Here is a 26,822-nt window from a genome sequence, read left to right on the forward strand (position 1 = left end):
AGTAACCATTATTTTTCTTTTTTATAGATTAGAAAACCAAAATACCATGGGATTAAGTGCCTAGCCCAAACTCAGACAAATAAGAGGTGGCAGAGATGACACTCAAACAGGGCTTGTCTGACACACAATGATACTTTTAAACCATGCTGCCTCCCAGGTAGATATTAAAAGACCAACTTAATTAGGTTTCTGAGTGTGGCTGGATCCAGAATATCATTTTAAATCATGAAAAAGAAGCCAGGCAAATGCAGGGGGGAAAAAAAGCAACCATTCCAAGAATCAGAAATTAGAGAGTACAGGCTTAAGAGTCCCTGGATAAGTCAGGACACTGGAAAAGGAACTGGTTTTGCACTTAGATGCTGGTCCCTCCTGTGTGATCCTAGCAAGTTACTCATCCTCTTGGAGCCTCAGCTTCAAAATTTGTGAGAGAAGGGAAGGGAAGGGGAGGGGAGGAGAGAAGGGGGTAGTTGGATAAATTATATCTACCAGCAAAAACCTGTTATGATATGAGATACTTGAAAGTGCATATTAGAGTGCCTGATACACAATAGTTAGTAAATATATGTTATATTTAATGTCAGATTTTACTGATTTCTTGAAGGGCAGGACAAATATAAAACAAAAAGAAAAACCAACTGGGATAGGTTTCATGAGCATCTGGGAAAGATCTGATCAGATCTTATAATGACATGTCAGACAGGCCCACAAAACTCTGAATTCAGCCTTACATTTCATTCACCCACTAAGTAACTCCCAAATGCCTCTTTACTTGATAAGTAATGAAGTAGGTACTGTTGGGCCATGAAAGGCAAAATCATCACCAACAAATAAGACGAAGTTCAATAATTTCATTTACTGAATAGCTATTTAGTGAATGGTCACCAATACCATTAATTTACTAAGTTTTAGAACCGTCGTAAATCCTTTCAAACTTTTCTTAAGTTTCTGAGGAAACTATAATTCATGCCATCATCTTGCGTTTAGCTAAGAAAATTTATATATTACTTATTTATAGCATATTTATTTATAGTATAACTTTAAAATTTTTGAGAATGTTTGAGTTTTATTTTCATGTCAGAGCAAATACTTTTCTAGCACTATCTCTCTATAATATAAAAGAGCTTGTTTAGGCAATTGTTACTTGAATAGCACTTACACATTTTAAAGCAAGGAAATAAGTATTGATTAATCTTTCAAACTATCTTGAACATTATGAAGTTTACCTAAAATACTCATTACTCACAAGTCAGAAAAAATAAACTAGCAGAGCAGTTATGTTAATAGACCGTAACAGACACTGGTTGGGTAAAGTTACTCAAGAAATCAATATAATCACTTTTCCTTCTGAATATACAGCAGGGGTTGGGGGGATTAAGGAATCATACATTATTTTCAGGTACAATAACTATATCACATTTGTAGTGAAATAAAATAATTTTACAGGTATGCTTAATGAAACGCCCAGCAAGACAACCCGTTTTCCAAATGATCAATTATCTAATTCATACATTTTAAATTAATAAGACATATTTAACAAAAAAATTTTTTGCATTATTATTATTACTACAATTTTTATGAAGGTAAAATTTTTTTTGTTATTTAACTCAGAAGTCCAAATCCTTCTCATAATCATAACCTAAAAAGAAAGTAAAGGGGCTTCCCTGGTGGCGCAGTGGTTGAGAATCTGCCTGCCAATGCAGGGGACACGGGTTCGAGCCCTGGTCTGGGAAGATCCCACATGCCGCGGAGCAACTAGGCCCGTGAGCCACGACTACTGAGCCTGTGCGTCTGGAGCCTGTGCTCCGCAACAACAGAGGCCGCGATAGTGAGAGGCCCGCGCACCGCGATGAAGACTGGCCCCCGCTTGCCGCAACTAGAGAAAGCCCTAGCACAGAAACGAAGACCCAACACAGCCAAAAATAAATAAATAAATTAATTAATTAAAAAAAAAAAAAGACAGTAAAGAGGATACGAGTTTCTTGCAAAAATTATCTGTCTCATGTGAGATAAAATGAGCTTATCACATTTCCTAAAATGATTTGTCACTAAAACCATTTGATAATGATTTATTTAATCATTTATATCTAAAAAATGCATGAAGAAAGCAAGATATCATGTGTATCATGATATCTAAAAAAAAATCTGGGTTTTATTTAGCCAATAACCAATAAGCAAATAACCAGTGTTCTGACAAAGGGCTTTAACAACCATGGTCCTTAAGTTACTCACGCTAACATTTCCTAAAATTATGGCAACAAGAAATACAAAATTTAAAAACCAGTAATTTATGGTCAGGAATGACTAGAGGACGAATGTTATCTCAGCAAAGTCTAAAGAGTTGAGGAATCAAAATATGGATGGTCCGTGGCTCCCAGGTCTTAGAGTCGATCTTCAGAGGGCAGAGAAAAAGGTGCTAATTCAAATAAATTTCACATTATCGAATCAGTCTACTGTAAGCTAGGAAGCCGGCAGGAAAGCTCTAGACAGGTTAGGTACTACAGTATGGAAAAACTGGTTACTGGCCAGAGGTACCTAAGTAAAAGTAAAAGGTTAAGGATTACCTGGAGATTTCACGTATAATAATATTCCTACTAGAAACAATTAACATGTTCGAGCTACTGCAAAAAAGCACTCTCCTTTTTACAAACCAGCAACACTTTACTGCCCTTTCTCCCAAACTCTGAAAAGGATTGGTAGAAGAGCAAATTTCAAAATCTTTGCTTGGAGCCTTGTAATTTACGATCATGTCACCAAACTGAATGAAAGACCCAGCACAACTGTGGTTTTAGCTACTTAATGCATCATCACTACCTACTGGGCAAGACTCAAACTCAACCAGGGAAGCACCACAGACTACAAACAGGGTAATGGACTTCCTGCTGAATATCCCACCAACTGCCACTCCTGAAACAAGATTGAGAAAAGTAATTATTGCTCCTGTTAAGAAAATAATTCCATGGACCAGCACAAAGATAGTGAACACATTACTGTCTTTTCCAAACGTGTAGGGGATTAAACCTCTACACTCCAGAGTCGCCCAAACGACCACCCTCATGTCAGACAAGCTGCATTCTGAAACCTTCTGCTTCCAACTAAACATAAGGTACTGATCTGCTATCACCATCCTCCCACAAAAATTAAAAGCTTTTATTTCCATTTAGCTGCCACTTAAGATTTATAAAAAGTTTGTTTTTTCCTTTCTTTCCCTTAACTCAAGTCCTCACAGAGCATACTTTCCTCATCACAGGTTGCCAATTTTTGGAACATTAAAAATCCCATCAAGTTGCACTTATATGATGTGACAATTAACTTTTAATGATGGATAAAAGAGATGGATGCTTAAAGTCATTCTGCATTCTATTACTGTACCCATCTGATAAAGGAAAGCTCCTTCATAAAGGTCAAAAATTTTCTTCTTTAATCAGAACTCTAAAAGACAGACTAACTTTGAAAATACATTAAATTGGTTGGGCCAAGAGCTGTGTAATAGAATATAGAGCTTTTTGTCAGTACACTGCAGAGGTAAAGAAATGTCTCCACTCCATTCCAACAGAAACAATTTCTATTATGTTTATAACTAAGAAAAAAATGATTTCATAAATAACTAGCATTTTATATTCAAGAACTATACTTATAATTTTCTAGATGTGATGTTTTAATATCTGATGTCTAGGGCTTCCCTGGTGGCGCAGTGGTTGAGAGTCTGCCTGCCAATGCAGGGGACACGGGTTCGAGCCCTGGTCTGGGAAGATCCCACATGCCGCGGAGCAACTAAGCCCGTGAGCCACAGCTACTGAGCCTGCGCGTCTGGAGCCTGTGCTCCGCAACAGGAGAGGCCGCGACAGTGAGAGGCCCGCGCACCGCGATGAAGAGTGGCCCCCACTCGCCGCAACTGGAGAAAGCCCTCGCACGGAAACGAAGACCCAACACAGCCCCCCAAAAATAAATAAATAAATAAATAAATAAATAATATCTGATGTCTAAAGACATAATCTCCTCGGATACAACTGTCTGCAGGGTCTCCATGTACAGCTGTGCAAGCTGTGCTGTGCACAACCCTAGGGGGCGCCATTCACATCAGTGGGCATAGATCTATATATTTATTATGACAATTTCCTGCCAAAAGGCAATAAAGTGTCTTGTTCTAACAAAATCAATCTATTATGACAATTTTCCAACATTTGAAACTAGAATACCTCAAGAAAAGGGTGGTTTTTTTCTGATTCACACGAAGAAGCAGAAGATGCCAGCAACTGCCGGGACTACATAGCTCTTATTCTCTGGAAATTCCGGGCTGGAGGATGGCAGGTGAACTCCAAGAAGCAATGCTTTGATAAGGCATTACAGGCTTCCTCCCTGGACTGCAGAAAAGAGGTTAATTTCTCCCAAATGAAACACAGAAATACAAACCTTGAAAATATTATCGAGGGTCTTAACTCACCAATGTTTGTGCACATGCATTTGAGGGGATTCAGTCAGAGATACAAGGTATGTGGTCACTTTGTTTCACTACAGTAGTTTCTTAATAAGGCCACCATGAGGCGTCGCAGTACACAAATCTTTCACAACTAAATCTGTTAGGGTTTAAAAACTTCTTTCTCCTGATCAACAGCTTTATACCTTCTTGGAGAGAACAAAATCTAACAGCCCTAGAATAACTTCAATGGCTCTTTCGCTTAAGATTAGGATGAGCTGCTATAAGGCTGAGACGGTTTTTCCTAAGCCCAGACTGTAATAAACTTATGCATTTGATAAACTGGCATGCCGTTTAACAATGTGTTATTGTTTTGCACATTCTTCCTGTTTTCACAGGACACAGGGAACAACACCAAAGCCATGTATCTGTTAGATACCAAAATTATGTTATACTACTAAATAACTTAGAAGTCAAGTAGCACGATAATACAATACTTTCAAAGTTAATATGTATGCTGTATTACATACAGCTCTACTGTAACAATACATTATTTTCGTTCTTTAATGTTTTTAACCATTTATGAACAACACACCAAAAAAAGTCACATATTCCTGCTGTGAAAATGGCGCCATCAATGGACTAAAAATATTTTCTACACCATTTTGGAGCTAAGCAGATTTCTCTAGCAAAACACCAAATCAGAAGTCTTAGGTCTTGGTTCCAGCTCTGCCACTCACATGGCCTGGGTCCCAGTTCCTTAATCTGGGCCTTGCTTTCTTCAAATTTAAAATGATGGATTACAGGCTTGCAAGATCATCTGCAATGTCCCTTCTAGAGCTCAAATTCTACGATTCTCTTTGAATGTAAATTATCTGAATTCTGGGACTTCCCTGGCAGTCCAGTGGTGTAAGAATCCACGCTTCCACTGCAGGGGGCACGGTTCAATCCCTGGTCGAGGAACTAAGATCCCACATGCCGTGCAGTGAGGCCAAGAAAAAAAAGATTATAACATTAAAAAAAAAAAATTATCTGAATTCCAAAACTGTTTTCTTTTTTATATTTGCAGCACGATCTTATTAAAAAAAAAACACACACACAGATATTTCACCTCTTAGAATACTATATAATACTACCTTTTTTAACTTTAGAAGTTTACCATATGCTTGGGATGATTTAAGAAATAATTAACAAGCAAATGTGATTATGGCAATGTGTTCGACAAAGAAGAGGTACTTTTATCCTGGGCCGGAACCTCAACGTTACAATTCAACAGGAGTCAAGACGGGTACAGGGCACTACACAGTGGTACAAAGGCCGTGCCGGCAGCACAAGAGGCAGTGTAAGGGAGAGAGTGAGTAGGAGCGTGGCCTCCTTAGAATGAGCTGGAATGGAATGCCAGCTCCACCACTTACCGGAAGAATGACCTTGGGCAAGTTGCCGAGCCTCTGAGACTCAATTCCTTCATCTAAAATGGAGATGATAATTCCTCCCTCACAGGCTGTTTCAAGGTGGAAAGAGAGGGACCACTGGATTCAACTGCTTAAAAACTGAGGGTGGGGAGGAACTCTACCTAATTATCCTCATGATTTTTATTTTCATACCTCATTTTAAATGAAAAGCCAAAGTAACGTTCACAGTTTCGAACCCCTTCCATCTTTATACGCTTTCTTCAATAAACACATGCTCTGGCTTTTCTTCAAATTGTGATTCTTCAACAAACTTCTTTATCCATTAATACTACACCGTGTCCCAGAGTTGGTATAAATATTCAAAATCAAATTATGAAAATTAAACTGGAACAAAAGGAATCTGTAGAAATAAATATTTTAAATAAATTTCTTTTGTGTCAGACCTTAAATCTATTAAATAAAAACAAGGTTTGGGAGATCTAATGCAATCAATCTTTTATCATTCTCCCACAGTACAATTAAGTAGGCCTCTTTACTCTTAGGGAATTTTGAATTAAGATCCTAACAAAACTTTTCTACTATGTAAAATATGAGTTGAATAATTGATCCTGTCGTTATTTTTGGATAGAAATATCTTCTCTTGCAAAGTTGGCAGCAGTGCCATATTGAATTCTCTAACTGGCCTGTGAAAAGTTCCTTTTCTACAGAGTGCCAAGTTAAAATGCCTTTTAAATTTAAAAAGAAAAAAACTTTAGCACTTCCCATCACTTCTTTGAAAACACCAGTTGATATCGCATTATAATATATGTCCTAGAAATGGTTGTAGCTTAGATATTCAGATATCAATTCATATTTTCCAATTAATTTTCATTATAGTTTCAGAAATATGTCTCACAGGAAAAAAAAAATGGCCCCAACACATAATCCCAATCTCACTTAAGAATCCTAATATACACTTCAAAGCACATTCTTTGTCCGTGTGTGGTCGCTATGCATTTAATTTTCCACCACAAGCTGTAAAAACGTTAAGTCAAATGGACAATCGTTCCACATGATCTGAGAACACTTATTTAAATACACAAATAGATTTAAATACACCAGAAATTTAGGGCCCATTCCACTGATATTTTATAGCCCACAGGACATTGACAATTGAACAACCATATTGTCTATGCCACTGCCATTCCAGGTATTTACAATAAGTTATCAGGTTGAAAGTAAGAAAAGAAAAAAAAAATCTTAGTTTAAATAAGATAAATGCTGCTCTTCACCGTGGGCAGTTCTCTTGAGGAATGGCCAGAATACAGGGTTTTTTGTCTCAGGGGAGCTACTGCAAACTCAGTAACTTGGGTCCAGCCACTTGACAACGTTGAACCTCTTTCCTCATCTGCAAAAATGGGAATAATGATACCCTCCTATCTACTTCACAGCATAAAGAGCAAACAAGATGTCAGTGAAATCACAGTGTAAACTCTAGATTGCAATAACAAGTGTAACACATATATTACTCTTGTGCCTTTAAGGGTGACAAACTTACAATAAAGAAAGATTTGACGACTTATTGACCAAAAGGATGAGAGCAAAGAAGGGTTAACAGTTTAAGTCTTTATTTGGAGACTATGCTAAAGATGCAGGAGGGCTCTCAGAGGAAATTTTTATTCAGCTCTAGGAAGCTTGGGCAGACTAAACTGTTTTTGTAAGGGCAAAGGGGAACTCGCTGTGCTTACTACAAGACATCAGAAATGCAAATTAGAGCATAGTAATTTATTAATTGTGCAGATGTGAAACTGCTTTAAATAAACATGCCCTAAATGAGACTGAACTGTAGAGGGGGTATGGGGGTACCTGTCTTGACTGGTGTGTCAGAGCCAAAGAAGGATGCCTTCGTCTGGCCAGCTTCTAAAGGAGAGAGCTAATGCCATAGCTGCTTCTCAGGGGAAATGTTTGTTCTCCCCAACTCTGACAACACTCAATAAAATGCATGACAGGTTTATTTTATGACCACAAAACTAGAATTTTTACCACCTTTTAAAGAGGAAGTCTGAATAAGAAAATTCCAAAAATAGGAGGAAAATTACAAACTACCTTGTTTTATTTATTTGTAAATAAATTCAGTCCTAATTGAAATAGTATACATAAGGGTGATCCATGACATATGCCAGCATTAGCGATGAGGGAAGAAGGTATAGGATGATAGCTTATAAAAAATAATTCTATCACAAACCCCATTTTCTTCATTGATAATGTGTCGATAGAAGTATGTTAATAATGACATTTAAATAAACAGCTAAATATGATTTGGCAGTTGTGGTCACCAGAGCACCTCTGTGCAGGCAATACTGCCAAGGCTTAAAACCATGTCTGCATATGAGGTAATCCCAGAATCATTGGCTTTGCTTCAATCAGGGCAGGATTCATTTACAGGTCTCTGATCTTTACACTAATCCATTCCTGTACCTTGCAGAATCTCCTATATCTAGTACACAGCATAAAACAGAGCAATTCAACATAAATGAATCAGACACCTACTATACTCTTCTACAAACTGTGGGTACAAAGATAAGTAAAATCCAGATCTTACTGCTTAAGAGGGACACAGTTTTTAAGATCTGAGGCTACCAAAGCCATTCCTCTGAGATGTTCTTACTAACACTGTGACCCCCTCCCCCCATTGGCTGTATTTTTCTGCCTACTGATAGCCAGTCTATCTCCATATACTGTCCTGCTCTTGGGGACCTCCTGGAATTTACCTTTTCATGCCCATCTACGGCCTCTGGCAGATCCCTCATGCTGAGCTACACACTGTCCACACCCTTAACTCAGTCAACCAATATTTTTTGAGTCCCTACACTTTTATAGGTATGGGAGATACAGCAACAAACAAAAATTATCTCTATTCTTATCAGATCCCTCATGCTGAGCTAGACTCTGTCCTCATCCCTACAAACTAGCCTAATTCTGCCTATCCATTCAACAGTATCCACTGCACTCCTACCATGATCTAGGTGCTGAGGATACAGCAGTAAGCAAAACAAAGTCCTTGAGCTCATGGAATTTATGGAAATTTGGTGTGACACTGCCCAATTTTGACCTATGGTCTCCAAAATGGGGTTCTTGAGCCCCAAAACATGAATAAGACTTAGCCCACTGGAGTAGGTAAGAAGGAAATAATATAATTTTTCTCTACATTCAATTTATTTTTTATTTCTAAGCATTTATATTTTATTGTATTAAATAATATATTAATAGCCCAGTATACATAAGTTATAAATAAATGTACAGATATTGAAGATATATGCTCCAATTCTTTTACTGAAGGGAATAGCACTTAAAAAGTCCAGAGACCATTGGCTTGGATGATGACATAACTGCAGGGAACTGTTTGGCCAAGATGGGGTTAGCCTGGGCTTTCCAATAGCCTGGTTCATTTTTCTCTGATAGACTCAAGTAAGCATTTTGGCAAGGATGCCTAAACATTAAGCTAAACAACCAAAGTTCACGTCCATCCCAATTTCCCTCCCTAATTATCTCCTAACAACAATATACTCATCATCCCTGTGTCCCATGGATATTATAGCATCTTTATTTTCTATTCCACATTTGGTATGTGTGTGTCATTACGATACTAGAAACAACCTGAAGCCAAAGCTATTACCATTTTATTCTGCAAGCCCCAGAATTCCTAATCCAGCTTTACACATAATGGGTAGTCAATAAACACATGTTGTATAAAATAAAGACAACTGAATATATGGAACCCAGAATTACCAAACAGATATGATAGAGGCCAGTCATTTGCTTTACCAAAGATTGCTCTCCTTTATAAATGATCAGTACCATATCCCTTTAAGCAGCTCCCCTCTGTGTAACTTTACAGATCACTGATTACTATTAGGACCTGGCAATGGTAAAGCGTTAAGTAACCACTGCTAATTGAAGATCAATTAGAAATACATATGAAATGTTCTGAAATTATAGTTTGTCAATAAGAATACATAGTTAATTTTGAAAAACTAAATAAGTCAAAACTTTTCAGGAAAACATCTTTAACGATGAAAAGTACCAATCACCCTAATACTTAAGACCTATATATTAGACTTCATGATCATCTAGCTGTATTTGAAATATATGTCAGGAATGATATATATTGTTACCTTAAAAAATATTAAAGAAATAAAATCCACCACTGATTCATGATCACAGTTCCTTATGTAGTAAACTCACCACTATGTGTGTGAGACCAGATCCTCAGATGTATAACTCTACGCCCATTCCTCAAGACCCATTCCCAAGACCTTTCAAGCTACAGAAGGCTTTTGTATGGATTTAAATTTATGCAGAGGCTGTATGTAGAAAATCATTAAAACTTTTTAAAACCCTGGGCCTTACAACAAATCTGAACATGTTGTCTGGGACAACTAAGAATGTATAGCACCAAATGAGACAGAATGCATATCCATATACAAAATTTATAAAGAAATTCATTATTACCATGAGGACTGGTAAATAAGATCCGAATAACTCTACTTCCATGATGCCAAACAGCCCCGTGACAGAGAACGGAAGAAAGACTAACAAACCACTCTTCTGTGTGTCTCCGTTCCTCTTTGCTTCTTTAATGTAAACATTAGGGTCATTATCAATGTTGTGAGCTTATGAAGAAATATTTTCCCAGATCAGTTTCTTCCTTATGATTTCACTTACGAATGTATTTGCTTGTTATTAAAGCACCCAGGGTTGGCATCTGGAACACTGAGCATTTTAGAAACAAAGTTTTAATCTAAACTGTGTTGATGTCCAGAAATGACCAATCAAAAGGGAGCCATAAATAAAACTGGGTGAAAATGCATACATTCTGAGGTGTAATAAACATAAAAGTCATGATTTTAAAAAGCGATACTGAAGGTCTGATCAAGTCAAAGGGAAATCCAAAGACCAGAACCCAGATTACTAAACATAAAAGAGAAAGAGGACCAAACTCATGTGTGCCCTCCAGGTCATGGCTTTCTAAGCCATGAGAGAAACCACAGCTGTAAATACAGGTTGAAAACATCCTGGAAAACCTGAAAATTGCTTGATGGAAGCATTGGGCATAATTTTTAATCTACAATCTCTCATGGATAGAAAAGTACATTTTTACCTCTTTAGAATCTCACGTGTATTTAATAACTGGGCTTGAGATCTTATTAGAATATATATTTCTAACTAGCATAATTTAAGTAAGAATAAGTGTTAGCTATAGTAGTTTATAATATTTTTATTGGAATGTGAACACAGTTCAAACTTATTCTGTTCACTATACTTTTAACATGATTTGGAATACAGTATGTGGAATCCTCAAACCCTTCCCTTTACTTCAAAAGTGTTGTCATTACAGATTGTGACATTAATAGCAATAAATAAAAAAGTAAAAATAAATAAAAAGAAAGTCCAAAACTCTTGAATGAAACATAACAATATAAATTGAAAACTTCATCAAAAAAAAAAAATTCACTGGCTTTTGAAACAGACTAAAAGCAAAAAGAATGTACTAATAAGTAAATAAAACCAAATCAGGGTTAAAAGTCTAATTTTTAAAATCCACTCCAGTGCTTGGGCCAAATTAGTTTACAACCCTAATGACAATTAGGACAAACACAGTGCCACAGGAAGAAACCCCTGCTGTATTTCAATGTCAGCTCCTACGTTGGAATTAGCCAGTTTTCTAGTGGTTTTTACTCAGTACTATTTTAGGCCATATCTGTTAGAACAATTAGCACAGAAGAATTTATATTATGTATATTTACATCTACTGGACTTTTCGAGCCAGTAGAAGACACTTACTTTGAGGATAAGGGTTGTTCTATACTCATCTTTTATATCCTCAAAGTTTAAATCAGCATCAATACACTGTAAGTACCTAATCCATGACCAGTGAATTAAATCAGTAGTAGTTTTTGCTACCTGAATCTCACCTACACTTGACCAAATTATTTAACATGCAAAATGGTCTTTGAACATGACCCAAGAAAGCAAGTCAAAAGAAAAGTGTCAGATGCCATAAAACGTACTCAGTTTACCAGCCTACCTGAATGAGAACAGTATGGAAGTGGTTTATTGGGGGGGGATGAGAGACAAGAAATGGAAGCCTGACACACCCCGGGCAAAGCATCATGCAGCTAGACCCATGCAAAAGCACTCTTCGTAAGATCATCATCCACAAAAGCTACTTTGCCAAAATAGAAAAATACCCTGTTTCTATGTTTCATGGATCAGGGAAAAAGAAAAGCCATTTAAAAAGAACAAACTTTTTTTTTTTTTTTTATAATTATGATACGGTAACTTGCATTGTTTTTTTTTTTTTTAAACTTATCATTATTATTTTATTTATTTATTTATTTATTTTTTGGCTGTGCTGGGTCTTCGGTTCGTGCGAGGGCTTTCTCTAGTTGCGGCAAGTGGGGGCCACTCTTCATCGCGGTGCGGGGACCGCTCTTCATCGCGGTGCGCGGGCCTTTCACTATCGCGGCCCCTCCCGTTGCGGGGCACAGGCTCCAGACGCGCAGGCTCAGCAGCTGTGGCTCACGGGCCCAGCTGCTCCGTGGCATGTGGGATCTTCCCAGACCAGGGCTCGAACCCGTGTCTCCTGCATTAGCAGGCAGATTCTCAACCACTGCGCCACCAGGGAAGCCCAAGAACAAACTTTTTATCTTCTATATCTGAATTAGGCTCTGACTTTGCTGAATTTGCAAAGAAAAGAGAACTTAATTTCAGATGAATAGGGCTCTTAGTACAAAAAAAGCAATGTGTTACTTTATATTTTTTAAATGATTTGCTACTTGTATAGAAATATGTAATTTATAAAATCTTTTCTACTTATCATAGCAGAAATACGTTTCTTAGGTAAAATAAATCAAAAGTACCCACAGACCACTTTGAAAACTGGTAACTTTTGATTAACCCTCTAACCCATGTTTGCTCCTTAGACACTCTGAAATGAAGTCTATGAATCTGCTTATTAATTTTTTCCACAAATACTGAATTTCTTTTCAAAGCAAATGCCAGAAAACTATTTTATAACACTATCCATGTTAAACTGTTAAATTCCTTTTGTAAAATATATTCAGATTAAGTACTTAAAAGTACCAGAGTAAAAACATGTAGAATATTCAGTGAGAAAAACTCCTCATGATGAATGATGATTGCTACTGACATACCAGAGGAATTAATAAGTAGTGAAACCAGTAACTGTTATTAGACATTTCTGTACTAGATATACCAAACAGAAAGAACGTTCACTAAATATCAATTTATAAACTAAGTTTGAAGCTGGTTTTGTCTTTGACTGTGACCTCACAGATGAAAACTGACAGCTGGCCCCAGCTCAGAGACTTTCTCGTCTACCTCTCTTAAGATTGATAGAGAACGGTGTTCCAAGCCCTATCACTTCAAAATGAACACGATTTCTCTTTTGGGAGAAAGAAAAATTGGAGGGAATTCTTGGCTAAAAGTTGCCGCAAAACTTTCATTTCTAACCTTTCGGAATGTGGTCCTCAAGGCAGGTAAATACAGAACAAGCCCAGGAGACGGTGGCACTGCAGACAGGCATTCTAAGCCTGGCACAGTCACTTGCTAGCTGTGTGACCTCAGACAAACTACTTAACCTAAGACTTAGTTTCCTCCTCATTAAAACAGGGTCACCTCTCATCAGAAAGTTGTTGTGAAAAACAAAGTAGTAAAAATAAAATTTGTATTGATACTTCACAAGGCAGCCCTTAGTCCAAACATCTTTCTCCCGAGGGGTACAGCTCAGCGGCAGAGCATCTGACTGCAAATTATCTTTCTCCCTTCCTCCCAAAGAGAAATACTATTTGGGCAACTCTTCTAAAAACTGCTTTCAATTTTCCCTTAAATATAAATGAAACCATGTAATCACACTATCACCTTAAAAGACAAAAATGATTGGATAAGGAATTTACTTCATAAAAACAACAGGTGCCTTTACTTCACATAGCCCTGCTAAAGGCTCCGCACGATCCCTTCCTAACTGACACGTATGTAGGGACTGTGTAAGTCTCCAATTCATATATCAACAACTTCATTATACGCGTAGGGATGAATACTAAAAGGACTCAAAAACTACAAACAAATCTTTAAAATCAAATAATGGTAAATAAAACAAAAAGTTCAACCCCACATTCCCATTCTCAGACATTTCTAGGCAGTATCCCAGATGCACATTAGTGAATATAATAATCAGCTGAGAGAAACAGGACAGAGAGATAAAAGGGGAGGGGAGGGAGGAGAGGGAAGGAAGAATGGGAGAGAATGAAAAAAATGGTAACTTCAGTAACTCAAAATATAATCAAAGTTTGACAGCTGGGTGTAGAGAATTATTTTCTCATTTTGTTACATGTTCCACCACATTTCCTTTGCAGTCAATGAGAACTCTACCCTTGGGTGAGTTTTGAGAGGTGCACCAAAAGCTGGAAAACAAGTCAGCATTTTTTATTATTAAAAGAATCAGCACTGCTAATAAGAATCCCTCTGAATTACTCAATCTGTAGCCATCCTACACCAAAGGATGTAGTCAAATCAACAAATAATAAAAGACAAAAAACTTTCTTTAGCCATTAACAGTTTTAATCTACTAAATGAAGACTGATTTAAGTCTTACCATAACAATAGTTCAGATACAGCTATTACTTTATTCCTAGGGTGTCATATAGACTCTTCCTCACATCATACTTTCCAATTTTTTTAGTGGTTTTTATAGGAAATTAGAAGTACAGATGAAAGATCTTAACTCAGCATTTCACAGTTATCTAATTATTGAAAATAAAGATACCTAGAACCTCTATAAAACAATACAACCCAGAAACATTCTCACCTGAGAGGAGACCAAATTTGCAGAAAACATTTTCTATTTTTACTTTTCTGATAGAAGGAAAGAAACATGCAAGTAGCAAAGTAATAAAGGAAATATAACCCCTTCATGAAACTTCTCCTAAGAGTAAAACATAATGAAAGTAACCTAAATTTTGTTCACCATTATGAGAAATGTTCAACATGGTAGAAACTTCAAACGTTACAGCTATCAGGGTGTTTGTGTTTGTTTAACAAAACTAAAAATTACAACAACCAAAAAAGAATCACAATGTCAAAATGGATAGACGAGGTTCAACTAGTGTGTGTATGTGTGTTTAAGCGTTCCTTATCAAAATTAGCAAGAGGATTTTCATTGAGTTAAATGGGTAGGAATACCAGATAATTTCACGCTGTGGACTAAGGAAGTTAATACAATAGGATCACAATCCCTTATACGAAACCCTTAGGTCCAATGCTTCAGATTTTTGTGGGCTTTAAAAAGGGCAGATGGAGCATATAGTATATTTTATGTAACATTCCTAGTCCAATCTAGGATAGGGCCTCATAATCAACCATACTACTTACTACTTCTACAGCAAAATATGTGAATATTCTAAGTGGGCTTTAAAAACTATTTTAAACAGGTCCATGACACTCTGGGTCAGGTTTTGCCACCAAGTGAGTTCTGATGTCAAACTTTTGGAGGAACAAAAACTTCTTAGTTTTTCAGAGATTTTTTTAGACAGAGGATTGTGAATGTATATCCAATACCACTACAGATCAAGATACAAAGACAGTTTATTTATTTATTAGAGATAAAAAAAGTATGGCAAATTAAAATTTAGCCAAGTAGGAAGATGTTCCTGGCAAATCTATCCTTACAAGTTAGGAAATACAGGGAATTCCCTGGTGGTCCAGTGGTTAGGACTCCACGCTCTCATTGCCAAGGGCCTGGGTTCAATCCCTGGCTGAGGAACTAAGATCCTGCAAACCACACAGTGTGGCCAAAAAAATTAATTAACTACTTAATTTTTTAAAAAAAGTTATAAAAAACAAAGTTATTTAATTTTAATTTATTCAAATAAAGTAAATGAACATTGAGACTACTTAAAAATGTCTATGATAGAAGCAGTGAGTATTCAAGTTTGAGAACCCTGGTACTTGCAGTCTTTTGCACTTCCTTTGCACTTAACCACAGGTTGCATTTCCCCTGGCTTTTGATTTTCACATTGTTCAAGATTTCAGGGATTTGGAGTATTTCCCATTCATCTTCTCCTTAGTTTGTCCCTCTTTTTTATTTAAGTGCCATTTTGTGCGATGTAATTTGTTACGCACTTCGGATATAATGCTTCTCAATCTTCATGCCTTGACATAAAGTAAGTTTTAACTGGTTGTGAGGAGTGCCCCCAAGTAATTAGTTATGAAAAGTTAAGGTATCACAGTTTATAAAGGATTTTACATGTGTATATATGGGTGTATTTAAGGTTTTCATCATAATAACATCACTCTTGCTTGTATTCTGATATACTTTCTTGATAGGAAAAGAAGTGGCTTTATCACACAGTGAACTACCTATAAAACCGACTGCATGGAACTTCCCTGGTGGCCCAGTGGTAAAGAATCCGCCTTCCAAGACAGGGGATGCGGGTTCAATCCCTGGTCAGGTAACTAAGATCCTACATGCCGCGGAGCAATTAAGCCCAAGTGCCGCAACTACTGAACTTGCGCGCCTCAACTAGAGAGCCTGCATCCGCAAGTTACAGAGCCCACACGCCCTGGAGCTTGCGAGCCACACTAGAGAAGAGAAAACCTGCAAGCCACAACTAGAGAGAAGCCCGTGCGCCTCAACGAAAAATCCCTCATGCCTCAGTGAAGATCCTGACTACCACAACTAAGACCCGAGGCAGCCAAAAATAAAATTAAATAAATAAATAAATAATAAATCTTAAAAAGAAAAAAAACCTGCATAATTTATCTATGTCTATAACCAGGGAAATCATAGTGTCTCATGCATAAACATTAGTCGCATGTGTCATGGTAGAAAAGAGAATTGACGCTCTAAGACATTCCAAGATGTATCAAAGTCACCAGAGGGAATGTCCAGTGCTGTCAACTAACCGTTCTGAATTGTGTACCGTCCTGTGCTATGTCTTTTTAAAGAGGTGGGAGAATCATTGCCCCAACCTGAAGGAGCACTGTACTTACATGTGGCATGCCTCAGTTGTTTTTTTCTTTTTTTCCTCCTGGTTATTCTTATTGTTTCCTTCAGTAACAACTTGTTTGTCCAGCACCTCACATTCAGTTAAAAATGCACCAGTGTTTCATGATATCAGAGTTGAAAATTACTTTGGAGGAAACAAAAATTAAAAGGCACAGCCTTGTGAAATTTCAAACTTAGTGGGAGTTGGGGTGAGATGAGATATACTGAATAACTATAAATCATACATTATTGAGCGCTGACTGTGGATAAGGGTCATTACAGACAGTACTGTCTTATGTAATTCGCATTCTGCTGCATGGTAAATATTAAGAGGCCCTTCTGCACATATGATAATGGAAGTTCATTCTGAAGTGACATGCCCAAAGTCCCTCAGCTTATAAGCTAGAGAGGCAGCAAGGGTGAAACCCAGGGCTCTTTGGCTGCAAAGCCTCTGCTCTCTGTACTATACCTGCTACTATGGGACATCTACAGAGTGCAATGAGGGCCCTCTGAGTATTGTAAACATGCTGACTGAAATACAGCCATAGAATCTTGAGGCTCTGGAAGAGACCTCAGCAGTAAATGAACTCTAAGCCCACATTCAAGTATGCGACTCCATTCAATCTTTAGCCATCAGTCCCTAACACCAGAGTTCCTCAAAATATGTCAGAGGACTTCACACCTGCTTCAGAATCACTGCAGTACCGTTAAAATGCACATTCCTGGGCCCTATCCCAGACACACTGAATCAGAATATGAGGATGGGGCCTGGGAGATTCCATATTTTGCAAGCAAAACTGGTGTTTTTTTAAATTGCAAGTCATAAAATAAATTTAGTGAATGACACCCTGTATTTTTTTTTTAATAAAATTGTTTGGAACAGATTAGATTTATAAAGATTAGATAGGAATAGAAAACATTAGAGCACTGCTCTTAGTACTGTTTCAGGAAACTTTCGTTCCAGGTTTTTTTATGTGGATTGGAATATAAAAGGTATTTCTTACCATAGACCTCAAAAACATTTGAGAAATACAGCTGCTTTAAACAACTTTTATACTCATTCTTATTTGTCCTTTGAAATAAGTTATCAACCTTTTTCTTAATTATTCCCTTTACAAAATATCCAAACTTCTATGTCTTTTTCAGGATCGCAGTTATTCCAATCCAGGAGTTTCTGTTTTATTCCCTGATCTTTTCACCCAAGGGCTATATTTGACTATTGGTTTAATTATTTAATCAATATTTTACAATATTTTTCATTTTTCTAAGATTTCATAAAATCCAATTCATTCTTATTAATTTTTACTTTGTATTTTACACAACCTCCTCACTATCTGAAGTTATTTTACTATCTAGATCCTGGAGCTGACTCACATATTTTAACTTATTAAGTTTATATTTTGGAAGGTGTGTCAATGCTTCATGGTCTATATTTAATCCTTTAAGTCTTTCATTCCCTTAGTCTTTCATTTTCTATTTATATATACTATTAGACAGAATTCTTTACTGGCTTGTCTTCTTTTGAATTTCCGTTGTGTAACTGGTACTTTTTTCAATTTTCACTTTATCTTTTTCTTTGAAAGAAAAAAAAAAAAAAAGGAAAGAAAACAATCCCCATTAAGACATGAGGATTTTCTGGGTATATCTTTACAGTTATGATGTCCTGGCATTTTAAGAAACTATAATTGCCTTCTAAGGGATAATACGAACACATATGAATGTTGAGTGAAGTTGAACTCAAAAAGTGCTTTCCTCAGGTGTGACTTAAAATACAGAAATCTCTACAATTCGACACAGTATGTGATGACTGCCCCTGAGGTAGTACCAACCCACTGATGGAATTACGCAGAATCTTCAAGCTGGAAGAATGTCCATTCAGTCATTAGCCTTAGTCCTTACCACCTCTGGAGCAGTGTTTCTCAAAGGGTAGCCTGAGGACCTCCTGCAACCAATTTACTTGGGGCACATGATAAAAATGAAGCAGTGGGACTTCCCTGGTGGTGCAGTGGTTAAGAATCCGCCTGCCAATGCAGGGGATATGGGTTCGAGCCCTGGTCCGGGAAGATCCCACATGCTGCAGAGCAACTAAGCCCACACGCCACAACTACTTGAGCCTGTGCTCTAGAGCTCGAGAGCCACAACTACTGAGCCTGTGCTCTAGAGCTCGAGAGCCACAACTACTGAGCCTGTGCTCTAGAGCTTGAGAGCCACAACTACTGAAGCCCACGCGCCTAGAACCCCTGCTCCGCAACAAGAGAAGACACCGCAATGAGAAGCCCATGCACCGCAACAAAGAGCAGCCCCCGCTCGCCGCAACTAGAGAAAGCCCGCGCGCAGCAACGAAGACCCACCGCAGCCAAAAATAAATAAATTAATTAATTTTTTAAAAAAGTGAGGCAGTGAAATTACAATGTTTTTATAATTTGGGTTTGTTTTCATTTCATAGTGAGAGGAAGGAAGCTGACTAAAAATACAGGAGAGATACCACTCAGACCTATTTTAAAAGGTGCCCTTGGTGGTGAAATGTTGAAAAACAAGGTGGATTTCAAATTACGAGTTCAAGAAAAGTGTCTTCTTCTTAAGATAAATACTTGCTTAAGTTTAAATTTTAAAATATAGGTATGCCACACTGGTGGTGATGCAATATGCCAAAATTAACTGCCTATATTTAGTAATTCAGAACATTTAAAAACACAATCTTAAACATTTCTGCACTCTTGCAAGAGACTAATAATTTCAGGGATTTCTGTTAGTACAGCAAAAACAGGCACATCTATAATGAGGCTATTTTCAAAAAGTTCTTTTAATAGGGTTGAACTGTGAAGTCTTTATTACTTCTATTAGAGATTTCTAATATTAAAGTAATTGACATTCATGGTAAGATCCCATTAAAACTATGGCCCTTGCTTTACCCATGCTCTTTATGAAATGTAGGAAAACGTAAACATTAAGTATAGTGGCTGATGATTAATAATTAGAAATTATGTTTGTAATTTTACTGAAAATATGGCTGTATAAATACTTTAGCTGCTGAATTAGATTTTCATGAGTTGTGCCACATTTTAAGGCTGTTGTTCCTTCTTTAACTATATACAAAAAACATTATCAATTACATAGTTACTTATAGCACAAGCAAACCATAATTATATGTTCATCCTAGCTTTCACTCAAAGCTATGTTATAAATTCAATGTCTAAACAAATCTGTTCCAATGGATAAAGTATAAAGATCAGGTCTATAAAGTCAAAGACGGTATACACTTTTCAAGTTGTATAGCAGAGCTATATATACATTAAAAGCAGAGCTACCTCACAAACTCCTAAACCTGGAACTTTTTTTTTTAAATTTGGATATAAAGATCAAGGTGGATATAAAAAAAAGAAAGGTGTCAAAATTTCAAAATTGGTTAGTATCTTAGTCCCTAGGGGAAGATTCTACCTAAAACCGCCACAGTACCTCCAAAGACGTACCACTAAGAAATAACATAGATGAACCCCCTTTTCAATAGCTAGCTTTAAATGTGAAATGCAAATTAAGACTTCAGCTTCAGAACTTAATAGAGATATGCAGAATAATAAAATGAGAAGTTTGAAAACTCTTGTCAATGTAGAAGCAAAACCTTTATCTAAAATCTTACTTTGAAAATTAAGCCTCAAATCTAATAAATACATTTTAGATGCAAATAACTTGTAATTCATTGTCGGCGTGACTTTTAAAATCACTACTTCAAATTTTATACTATAAAAACTACTCTGACTTCAAAGACCAAGACTTTTCTTGAAAACATTGTTTTAATGAAGCAGTTATTTGATATCTCAAAGAAATGCAAGAGCTCATCAGATCGCTTTTATTCTGGAAATTACCTATTCCCATTTTAATTTTTGAATTGGTCAAATATATTTCCATGGGGAAAGAACTAGCATTAAAAGTTTGCTCCAGTGAACAAAATAACGTGCCTCACATGTATAAATGTGGTGTTCTTTAGTAATCAGGAATGCATTTTGAATACTCTTGCCATATGTTCAAAAATGAAAAACTTCTCTTGCAAAGAAGCTTTAAAAAAAAAAAATCAAAGACGCTGAAATCCACATATTTTGGTGTGCACTAAATTCATCTTACAGACCCATCTCATTCTGACCACTCCAATTGGCCTGCTATGCATGTGACATATTAGGAGACTCTTCTATCTGAAATAACACGATATTTTACATTCCGTTAAAAAATGCTGGACACAGAGCTTCTATTATATATCATCTAAGGTTCTCAGCAATGTCAAAGTACATTTTGCTACCATATAGAAACTACCAGAAAGGCCTGGTCTTCAAAACTCAATTCCTCTCAATACTAAGACAATCTTTTAGTAACATACACAATATGCCAGCAAGCCAGGAAACAAAATAAGGTCCCTTTTCTTTTTCTTTTATGGAAAACTGAATTCAAGTCCATTTTCATTCACAAAATACAGTCTGTCTTCATTATGGTAATATTACAAAGCACCAAAGCTGATTTACACAATTTCGTACAACCAGTTTTCTTAACGTATCAGCAACTTAGAGTACCTGAGGTGTTTCTGACAATGGAGGGGCAAAATTACACATTGGTTTTCTGCAGTTTGGGCTCACCATGAGGCTTTCAAATGTTAAACCCTCAGTTTTCACCCAGAGGGTTACTTCTCACAACCAGACTTTTTAGGCACTTATTGTCCCACACGTTATTTCACCAACTTTTCCATTTGGGAGGCATATATCTGAAAAAGGCACTTAGTGTCAGATTTCAAAGTTGCTATTTATTATATATACAGACTGTTAAAATGCACTCAATTTCTCCAAATATATAAATTTTGACAAAAATTACTATCAATTAGGACAGTTATTTGCCTTTTGAATTAAGCTGGTACACTAAATGCTAGATTTACTATATTGCCCCGTCCGCCCTCTCCCCACTACAAAGGTAACTGTCACAAACAGCAAAAGTTCCCTAAGAAAAGAGAGCCCAGGAAAGAGTAAGCAAATGTCAGTCACTGTAATTTAGAGGGGTCTTCTGAGCAATGATTCCTTGGGTTTTTAATAATTCTCTCTACTCACAAGCTACAATCTTCCTACAGTATTATCTAGCATTAAATTTCCTAGGCCTTCAACTCTACGTGAAATTTTATTATCAATTAAAAAAGATAAGTTTTCAAATGACACTTAACTTGCAGGAAAATGCGAAATGCACATTTAAACTATCTTAAAACAATAATAACCATAGCTGAATTGTAAATACTAGAAATCATAAATTGACTTCTGCTATGGGAAACTCAGCAAGACAAGTTTCTGGGGTGCTGCAAACCCAGTAAGGCATCTTCTTACGTGTACAGTAAGGACCCTTATGTCATTACTAATACCATCCAGCTTCCCTGTATGAAGAGTTTGCATACTTACCCAGGAAGGCAAATGGAAAGTACACAGGGAGGAAGATGAACTGCAGCAAAGCCTTTGTCATATGATAGTGACCTATAAAGTATCAAATAAAGGTACATCATCAGTATGGTAGAGCTTTACAATTGAGTCCCAACTCCTGCAACATCTATGAAGGAAGGACCCCGAAACCCAGGAGTCCAGCTCCCCACCAACCCCTGCTTCTCACCATCCCCACCTCTACGCTCGAACTGTGGGGCAATAAAGGCAAAGAAGCTCCCTGTATTCAAAGGGCAGAGGCTGAGGGGAGGGTAGCCCAGCTGGCATTCTAGGGTGTCTCCAGCACACTTGCCCCCTACTCCCGGTATGTACAAGGCAGTTGATCCATCCTGCAAACCCAAAACCCACATCGTGATCATTCATCAACTTTCACAAGTGATCGCCGCCCCCAGGACAAATGCACCAGGAACCAAATCATGGCAATCGATAGGCAGTCCGAGCCTCCCCGTGCCCAGGAGCCGGCCGGAGGTAGCAGGGCGACGGCAGCAGATCCAGCAGATCCAGGTAGCGCAGCCCTCAGCCCTGCAGACCTGGGCGGCCACAAATGTCGCCCCAACGCCCGGCCCCGGTCACAATCCCGAGATTGGAGATCGGAACCGAGGGGGGAAACACATTCACCAGAGCCCCCGGCGTCAAGTGCAGGGCCACCAGGTCTTCGAGGTCGGGGTGGGGGGAGCTGGAAAACGGAGAGGGAGGAAGGGAGCGAGGGATCCCACCCCGGCTTTGTTGCTGGTCACCATCAAGTTTGCATCTTAGTACAAAATGTCGATCTTTAAGGCTGACAAGACAGAGGCAGAGGGAGAAAGAGAAAGGGAATAGAGTCCATCTTGCTTTGGGGAAGAGGGGGGAGAAAAAAAAATGAAGTGCAAAGCCCACACTCCGGGCGTAAAAGTCTGCTAAACACCTTTCCATAACGGAGGAGCAACGAGTGAGGTGTCCCCGTCCCCGTGCCCGCTCGAACTGGCGGCGGTCTGGACAGAAAACACCTCCTCCCTCTCCTCCTCTTCCTCCTCCTTCCCCTCCTCCTCCTCCTCCTCCCTCCCCTCCCTCTCCTCCTCCTCCCGCGGGCCCCGGCGAAGATCCCGCCGCCACCGCCGCTGCCTCCGCTGCCCCCCGGGGAGGCACTGCCGCTCCGCCCGGCGCTGCCATTCCGGGCTTGGACCGCGCGGCGCGCGTGGGGCCGGGAGAGGGGTGGCCGCGCGGAGACGTCCGCGCCGGGGACCCCCTGCGCCCCCTCGCCGCGGGCTGGCTACAAAAGTCGCGCGAGCCGAGGTGGCGGCGGCGCGCAGAAGAGGCGCGCGTGGGGGCCCCACGTCGCGAGTGGGCAACCCCAGGGGATGGCGAAGAACGCCCCTCCCCGCGTGGGGAAAGTACCCCGGTCCCCGGCAGCCCGGCGTCCGCGGCCGGGAGACGAGAACTGGACGTGTCATTAGCAGGACAGGCAATGGTTTCAAAGCCCCAGGCCAATGACCATCAGCAGAGGCAGAGCTCGCTCCGTCCCCATCCCCCATCACCTCCACCCACCTTCCCTTTCGTACCCCCCCACCTCCACCCCACCTCGCGAAACTTTTCGGCGAGATCCACCTGGACTAATTTGTCCTCAGACAGTTAAAATATTGACTGGACCCTACACACCGGGAGGGAAGGGGAATGCACGCTTTATTATCCTTTCTACCGAAAGGAAAGCAAAAAATAGCTTCTCTCTCCGTCTCTCCCTCTCCCCCCCCCCTCCCTGTCGTACATGTTGTGTCTTAGCTTTTTGCATCGTTTCGTTTTACCTTCCTCATTTAGCTGAAATGATCGCGGATTATTTCACACATAAACGTGTTCCAGATTCCTGGATTCAGGGTCCTTGTAAATTACAGGACTCGGGTTTGGTCTCAGTTACATTAAGTTTCATACAATACCAAAAAATAAAAAAATAATAATAATAAATTGCTGAGGGTGAGCGAGCGAGACGAGGTGGAGGAGGAAAAGAAACCTCGAGTCTGATTTCTGTAATTTACTAGCGACCCGGATCGCAGCAAATAACAGTGTAACACGAGTGTGGCTTAAGAGGGCTGGGGAGCTCTTTCTAGAGGCATCGACCCCATCCCCGGATAAAGGATCTGCAAGTTTTCTGTCATCGCGACCATGCAATGCCATCACTTACCTTCAGAAATAAGACTTTAAACAGCCAAGGCCTTCCTCCTCCCCTCCACCACCACCACCCCCCCGCCAGCTTCGCTCTCTCCACCTTAAACTTATTGACACAACATAATCCCACATTCAAGCAAAATCCTGACACAGCCTCCCTCCTCCTCTTCCCCCTCCTCTCTTCCCTCCCGTTCTCTCGTTCGCTCTCCCTCTCGTCCTCTCCGGTTTTCTCTCGCTCTCTCTCTTGCCCTCACCCCCCGCCCCCGCCGGCTTTCCCTCCCTCTTCTCTCTCCCCTTCTCCCTCGCCCTCTTCCCCCTCTCCCCCTATTCTTCCTCCTAGCCACTCTGGCACTAAAACAGCACTTTCTCTACTCGCCGCGCATTTGGTTAGGGGTGGGGGGGTGAGAGGGCACCGATCTCCGGGGCCGGAACACCCAAATCCCAACTCTCCAGATGAACGAGCAACTGGGCTGCTGTTCCCGGTCACCGACGCAGACGAAACGTTCGATAAATCCACTGAGGGCTGGCTCCTTGTACCTTCCTCCCCTGCCCCGACTCCCCAGGCCCCACCTCCCCGGCAGCCGAGCCCAGGCTGGGCTCCACGTACTTTCGCCGAGATGAAGTTTGGGGCTCCCCAGGCGGCCAACAGCCGCCCGCCGGCGTGAGGGCTCTGTTGTTGTTTTCCTCGGGCTGCTCCTGCCCGCGCCGCGGCTCCCGTGCCCCTCTCGGGCGGCGCTGCCTGTGTGCCGAGAGGTGCTGGTTGCAAACGCAGCCTGGCACCGGCTGGCCTACTACTCCCCAGCCCGGCCCCCAGCCTCCCGCCCGCAGGGCACTGCCTTCGCGCCCCCCGCTCGCCGCCGGCGCGGCCGCGGCGACCCTCGCCCCCGACCTCTCCCGACCCAAAGTTTTGGCGGAGGGGTAAACTGCCCGGGGAGCGGGCCGGCTGGCGGCGGCTCCGGACGCGCGGGGTTCCCTCCGTCTTCCTCAAGTCCAGCCTACCGGCTGCCGCCACAGCCGCCGCCGCCGCTGCTCCTGCCGCGGAGTCCTTGGGGCTGCAGCCCGGCGGCTCGCAAGTGAGTAGGAAAACAGAAAGTGCGGGGAGAGCGCCCGGGAAGGGCTGGGGATGGGGGGGCGCTTACCTCGCGGGCTCGCCGGGCGCGAGGGCGTGTGTGTGGCTCGCCCTCAGCGGCCAGTCAGGGGTTCTCTATGGGAAAGTGGAGAGAGAGGAGCTCGCGGAGCCGCTCTGCCTCCGCTTCACTGTACACTGCTCCACATACAGTACATGCAGCCAGGAGAGACTGAAAACACTCATTTTATATAAGGCAGCCTGCCATTGGCCCGCTCCATGATGGACAGGCCGCGCGGCCAAACAGAAGGCCCGTTACACCCAAACACACGCACACATACACACATTTTACAGAGACACACAAAGATCATCACATTTTCTATTTTCTAATGTTCGGGACCTGTAGACAGTAGGAGAGGACAGGTAGAGAGGCCCAGCAGAGTGGGTTGCGAGCGAAAAACCCTGTCTGCACCAAGTTGCAAGGCTTGAAACTGGTGTCCTTTTGACTTGGGAGGGTTATAGTAATAAACTACAACTCCACTGGATATGGAAGTGAGGGGGTTTTTTTTCTTTTTTTTTTTTTTAATCGTTGCCTTGTGGTGCCCCATGGAAGAGGCGTGCATTGTGTTATGATTTTACAGCCTGACCTGGCTAACAAGTGGCCAGGAAAGGCTTTTATTAGCTTGGATTTCTTTTGTCAATGGGTTAACTATCACATAGGCCAAAACAGTGCGAGATAAGTTTATTAGGACCGTAAGCACTGAGGTTGTTAGTGCTTCATTCGTAGGTAAATTGAGAAAAATCAACACAACAATACACAGAAACAAAGATAAACATTTTGCTGAAATAGCCACTCTACTTTTAGCTGGTCAGAGGACTGCAGATCACCTGCGTGGGCATACAAACAGTGCTGTAAAGTAGAATAAGTCATGGAAGATCGGCTATTGCCCCCTTTCCTTAAAAATAGGCCTTTTGAATCAATATATGCAAGATTTATATTTTGCATATTATATGTATATTTACTTTCCATATTTCACATCATATGTGAACATCACATGTTGGTTGACTTTGGGAGATGGAAAACCCAAGGGCTCTTCTTTCTGATTTTTTTTCTGTGATGCGTCTTTGACAGATTATATGTGACAGTCCTATATAAACAAGTCAACAGGTTGCTGGGAAAAAAACATAGCTGGAAACTAAGAGGAATAAATTCTAGACCCAACTCTTAAACTCGCTAAACAATCTTGAGCAACTACTTTAGCCTCTTTAATGCCCAGATTTGGTTTGG

General features: G+C 40.0%; 1 protein-coding gene across 4 annotated transcripts in view; it reads right to left on the bottom strand.

Annotated features, from left to right (window-relative positions):
- The window catches only part of BBX (BBX high mobility group box domain containing), a 284,858-nt gene extending 259,111 nt beyond the window's left edge, over window positions 1-25,747 (bottom strand). For 3 of the 4 annotated variants that reach the window (XM_057545012.1, XM_007187142.3, XM_007187145.3), the window contains exons 1-2: window positions 25,608-25,747; window positions 22,297-22,368 (exon numbers count right to left, since the gene is read on the bottom strand). The gene's annotated coding sequence lies outside the window, so the exon portion shown is untranslated. Of the gene's footprint in view, window positions 1-22,296; window positions 22,369-25,075; window positions 25,207-25,607 lie in introns of those variants that run through there. The other variant, XM_057545011.1, reaches the window with a different exon arrangement.
- Window positions 25,748-26,822: the final 1,075 nt, after the last annotated feature.

The sequence above is a fragment of the Balaenoptera acutorostrata genome, chromosome 4 (genome assembly GCF_949987535.1).
Source record: "Balaenoptera acutorostrata chromosome 4, mBalAcu1.1, whole genome shotgun sequence".
NCBI lineage: Eukaryota > Metazoa > Chordata > Mammalia > Artiodactyla > Balaenopteridae > Balaenoptera > Balaenoptera acutorostrata.